The sequence below is a fragment of the Nannospalax galili genome, unplaced genomic scaffold, assembly GCF_000622305.1.
Source record: "Nannospalax galili isolate Female #2095 unplaced genomic scaffold, S.galili_v1.0 scaffold1553, whole genome shotgun sequence".
NCBI lineage: Eukaryota > Metazoa > Chordata > Mammalia > Rodentia > Spalacidae > Nannospalax > Nannospalax galili.
In genome coordinates, this window is record NW_008333035.1 from 95580 (window position 1) to 101612 (window position 6033).

Consider the following 6033-nt stretch of genomic DNA (forward strand, 5'->3'; position numbering starts at 1 on the left):
TCAATTTCAATTGCCTTGGAATAAATTTTTCTGTAAAAAAAAAAAAAAAAAAACACCAAGTATCTTTTTGAAGTCCCTCAAATTAAGGTAAAGAATAAGAACAAATCATTCTGACTGGATTTTTTTTTGATGGCCGTGGTAGTGAGTTTTGTTTTGTTATAGGGCAACACTATGTATGGCACCCTACCCCAACTCTGCTGACCTGGAACTCTCAATGTAGATCAGTCTTCCTGAGAATTCACAGAGCCCATCCTGTCTCTGCCTCTCAAGTACTTGAATTAAAAGCATTTCCCACCAATCCTGGCCCAATGTATAGTTTTTAAAGAACAAAGGAAAGCCTAATTTGACTCTATAACATTCTAACACTCCAGAATCTAGAAGTTTAATTTACTCCCTTTAGAATCTCTAACATATATGATGCTTTTTTTCTGGAAACTTTACAACAGTTATAGAATTTATTAAACCAGCTTATATTTTAACTCATCATTCCTGGGATACAGACAATAGAATGGACAAAGGAAGGCTACAGAGCCTGGGAAATTCTGTATTAAGGACTCAGATAGGTAATAATGTATACTTTGCCTATATGACATATCAAATTATAAGCAAAATTATCAAAAAATTCAGAGACATAGACAGAAAGCTGCAATTGCAAGAGCTTACCATTCTGTTGTAAAGTATTACATACAACTAAAGTTTCCATTTGTCTTGCTGTTTTCAGCAGTCAAAAGAGTAGAAAGCCATCTTAACATGACTGTCAGAAAGGAAATTTGCAGAGAACTCTTTTTGAGTCATGCTGTTCATTTCTAAAGAGACAGGATTACCCTACATGGAGATGTTCTTTATTGTAATACGTGAGAAAAAGAATATTACTATAGTCAGAATGCAGTGCAGCTTCATTTTAAATCATTCTGTGACATATGCGGTCTTACTTTAGGACTCTCTTCTTCCTAGTGATGATGATTGAACTCTAAGTATCCTGAGAGGTAGCTAAAATCTACCATATGATAGACATTGTGATATATACCTGTATTCCCACCACTTGGGAGATGCAGCATAAATACCACACATCCTCAGTGCCACATAGTCCTCAACTACATAGTTTGAGTCCTGTTTTGAGTACATGAGCCACATCTCAAAAGCAATAACAGAAAACAATCAAATAATATAGAAATGTTTTCTGCCAACATGCAGATGTATGGGGTATCCCAGCTGGAAAATAGCAGTCTAGGGGAAAATTCATGAAAACCAAACTGTTGAAAATGAAATCTCTTTTTTAAACTCTCCCAAGTAGTTACAGAAAATGGAGTAGGCTTTAGAAGATCGCATACAAACTAATGTTACTTTCTCCCCAAAACAGTGACAGCCGAGGGGTAACCTGGTCTGGCACTGTAATACTGAGGCCTTTCACAGCACCCCAAGCCATGAGAAATGACATAGCATGCCTGGGATACAAATATTGGTTTACAGCATCATCATTTTCTTCAAGAAAACAGGACTGAAAGCTGTAGATGTGAGCAAATAATAACTCTCATTTCTATTAAGCTTTTTTGAAATTATTTAATTGATAACCACTTAATCAGAAGAAGCATTTCATTACAACAGCACTGACGTATTCAATAACAATTTACAGAGCTAAGATGTATCTCTTTCAAATCTGGATGTAAATTTTTAGGTTTAGAGTTGAATTAATACAGTTATCCAATATTGTACTCAGTATAAACCCTATAAGACATAAAATTAAATGAGGTTTTAACCTTTTAAAAAGATCTCTATTTCATTATTAAAATACAGTTTCATACAGAAAAATTCATTTTAATGCAATTAACACTAAGATGTTTCACCATGCATTTCTAATCTCTATATATCTGATTATTATTAGTCACAATCGATTACTTTCTGAGCACCTTGGCATTTAAGCATGGATATAAAGTCATCAGGTAGATGTCAGTGGTAATGTTTTTCACATACCCTAATTATTAAGGATCAAATTTTTATGCTTTGAAGAATTATTATTTTTTTAATTTTTTAAGTTTATTTTTTTTAATTTAATAACCACATGATTAGAAGAAGCATTTCATTACAGCTTTAACATATTCAGTAACACATTCCAGAGCAAGGATACATCTCTTTCAAAGATGGCTGAAATTTTTAGGTTCACAGTTGGATTAATAGTCATACAATATTGAACTCAGTATAAACCCTGTAAGACATAAAAGTGAATGAATTTTTACACTTTAAAGAAGATCTCCATTTCATTTTAAGATATGCTATTTCCTACATTTTTAATGCTACTAACACATGGTTGCACATGTGTCTTTAATTTCTATATATCTGATTATAACTAGTCACAGTCCGGATCCTTAGTACATGAGTATCGATGTAAAGTCATCAGGTAGATTTCACTGGTAATTTTTATCACCTCCACTATTTAACATGAAGTAAATTTTTAAAAAAAATTTAATAACTACATGAAGAAGCATTTCACTACAGCTTTAACATATGCAGTAACACACTCCAAAGCAAGAGTACATCTCTTTCACAAGCTGCTGTAAGTTTCTAAGTTCACAGTTGAATTAATACAGTTATACAATATTGAACTCAGTATAAGTCCTGTAAGACATAACATTGAGTTTTTAACCTTTAAAAAAAATCTCCATTTCATTTTAGAATATATTGTTCCTTGCAGAAAGACTCATTGTTTTTGTTACTAACAACTCCTTGTTTTGCTACTAACTCTGAGATGTTGGCATATGTATCTCTAATCTGTATGTATCTAATTATTGCTAGTCATAATCAGTTGTACTTGGATCCTTGGAGCCTGTGTATGTCTGTAACGTCATCAGGTAGATTTCAATGGTAATGTTCATCACCTCTACTAATTAATATGATGTAAATTTCCATGCTTCCTCCTCAAATATAATACATTTTTTTAATGTGTTGATTTTTGTGTGTGTGTGTATATCACACAGAACATCCCAAACCATCTTATTCAACTATACACCCACTTCCCAGGTGGCACCCTCCCATAGCCTCCCTCCCCCCACTGGAGCCCTTATATTCTGATATCCCTGTTACTGTCTGCTATGTTGTTGGCACCCCCAGCCATTCTGCAGTATTTGCCTTCTGGTGGATCTAGTCAGCCTATCTAGAGGTCTTTGTTTTAGAAAGGTCAGCTGTTCCTCATCTAGCAGCAATCAGTTATCAATGTTACTTTAGATAAGATTGGGGTCTGCTGTTCATTTTCCCAATTCGAACTTGGGTTACTGTATGGGAGTCCCTTTGGCCACCCTGGCCAACAGCTCAAAAGAAGATATCTCCTATCTGGGATTGTTGCTTGTTATGTAGCTTTTAGCTATAAATATGGACTCTTAAAAATTATATTGGCCCCTTTAATCTTTGGTTATACTTTCCTTTTAGATATTTAAGCCCATAGAGTTGGCCCAGATAAACCAATTTATTTTTACTTTTGAGGCCGTTTGAGGATCTGTTCCTCAGGGGTCACATGGGCTTGGGAGCCCCTGGCTCCTTTCTTTTACCAGTTGCACTGATGTGAAGCTAAGTCAAAAGTCGTGCTCGACCATGGCTGGCTTCACTTGGAAGCATGGAGGAAATGATTGCTCTTTGTAGACTGGACACTGGTTAAAGTCCATCTCATGAGGTCTCCTTGGCCTTCTTGATCAAGAGGACAAGTGACACACCACAATTACAGTACATTTTGAGAGATGCTCATAGTCCCCTGGAACTAGTCAACCTAGGAGGACAAGGAGCAAAAACTGTCCTTTATGTCCCTCTGATCAAATTAGTATAGGCCTCAAAGTATGTCTGTTAAACATCCAAGAAGGTTAGTTCCACCAGTCTGGTACTTTTAATTACTGTGTGTCATGTAGATAAATCTTTGGCAAAGACCAATTGTTCTCAGATAAAACTTACCTAGACATATATTTCTTGATCTGCTATGTATAATTTATCGGTTGGTTGTTGGAGTAATATGGTTCTCTCTGGTTTTCAAAACTAGCTAGGTGTTACTTACCTCCCACATTGTCTCATCCCTCCATCATGGTTTTCCCACTTAAGGTGCCCCCATTTTCCCTCCTTTCTCCCTTACTAATACCCTTCTCCTACCGTCCTACCTCTCTTGAGCTCCTTCTTTCCCTTTATCCCCTAGGTTCCTTGTGTACCCTTCCCTCCCCCACCCTTAAACTAACCCAATTTTTATCCATATCTCCCTTATTAAGGCCTGTTTCCAACTGTTCTTTTCCTTCAGGTTCTTTCTTTTCTTTTACCTCCCTGGTTCCTTTTCATTATCCGGGTTCCTGTACTTATGTCTGGATACATACTCACTTAAAAGGATTTGGTGCTAGGATCCACATATGAGGGAGTTCATATGTCATTTGTTTTTCTCAGTCTGTGTTACTTCACTTAGTAAAACAGTTTCTAGTTGCTAGTAAATATCAACAGCATGTCAGATGACGCTGCACCAGGGCAGTCACACATCAACTGAAGTAAGACGCTGAGTAAAACTCCATCGTATAAATGAATCACATTTTCATTATCCACTCCATGTCTTAGCTATTGTGAAAAAAGCAGCAATAAACATGGATGTACAAGTGTCTCTGCAACAGGATGAGTTCTTTGGGTATATGCCAAGGAGTGGTATAACTGGATCAAATGTTAGGTTCATTTGTAGCTTTTTTTTTTGTCTTTTTGAGACAGGGTCTCCCTGTAGCCCCAGCTGTCCTATAACTCACTATGTAGACCAGGCTGGCCTTGAACTTACAGAGATCTGCCTGCCTCTGCCTCCCAAGTGCTGGGACTACAGGCGTGAGCCACCACGCCTGGCACCATTTGTAGTTTTTTAAGAGTTCTCCACACTGCTTTCCATAGGGGTTGAACAAGTTTGCAGCCCCACCAGCAGTGGATGAGTGTTCCCCTTTCCCCACATCCTCTCCAACATTTGGTATCATTTGTTCTCTTGATCATAGCCAGTCTGATTGGGGTAAGATGAAAAAGTGGTTTTAATTTGCATTTCCCTAATTATTAGTGATGTTGAACATCTTTTAAGATGCTTCTCAGCCATCTTTACTTCTTCTTTTGAGAACTCTCTGTTCCGCTCCTTAGCCCAACTTTTTATTGGGTAACTTCTTGTCTTGATTCTCTGTCTTTTGAGTTCGTTATATATTCTGGATAATAACCCTCTGTTGGATGTGTCACTGGTGAAGATTTTCTCCCGTTCTGTGGGTTTTCTGTTCACTTCCTTGGTTGCCTCCTTTGATGTACAGAAGCTTTATAGTTTAATGAGTCCCCATTTGTTAATTCTTGCCCTTTTTTCCCGAGCAATTTATTTCTGGTTTAGAAAATCCTTTCCTACCTATAACTTGTAGGTTTTTGCCAATGTTTTCTTCTAACTGTTTCAGGGTTTCAGGCTTTACATTGAGGTCTGTGATCCATTTGGAATTGACCTTTGTACAAGGTGAAAGATAGGGGTTTAGTTTCATTCTTCTATGGTTGGAGATTCAGTTTTGCCAGCACCATTTGCTGAACATGCTGTCATTCCTCCAGTGTATATTCTTGGCTCCTTTGTCAAATATCAGGTGGCTGAAATTGCATTTACTCGTATTTGGGTCTTGAATTTTGTTCCATTGATCTATGGGTCTATTTTTCTGCCAGTACCATGTTGTTTTTATGACTATAGCTCTGTAATACAGCTTAAAATCTGGTATAGCAATCTTCCCGGCATTGCTCTTAGTGCTCAGGGTTGTTCTGGCTATCTGAGGTCTTTTGTGCTTCCATATGAATCTTTGGATGGTTTTTTCCAATTCTGTGAAAACTGTCATGGGGAATTTGATTGGCATTGCATTGAATCTATAAATGGCTTTTGGTAGGATGATCATTTTCACAATATTAATTCTTCCAAGCCATGAGCATGGGAGGTCCTTCCATCTTCTGATGTCTTCCTCAATTTCTTTCTTTAAAGAGTTAAAATTTTCCTTGTAGAGCTCTTTAATGTCTTTGGTCAGGTTTATTCCAAGG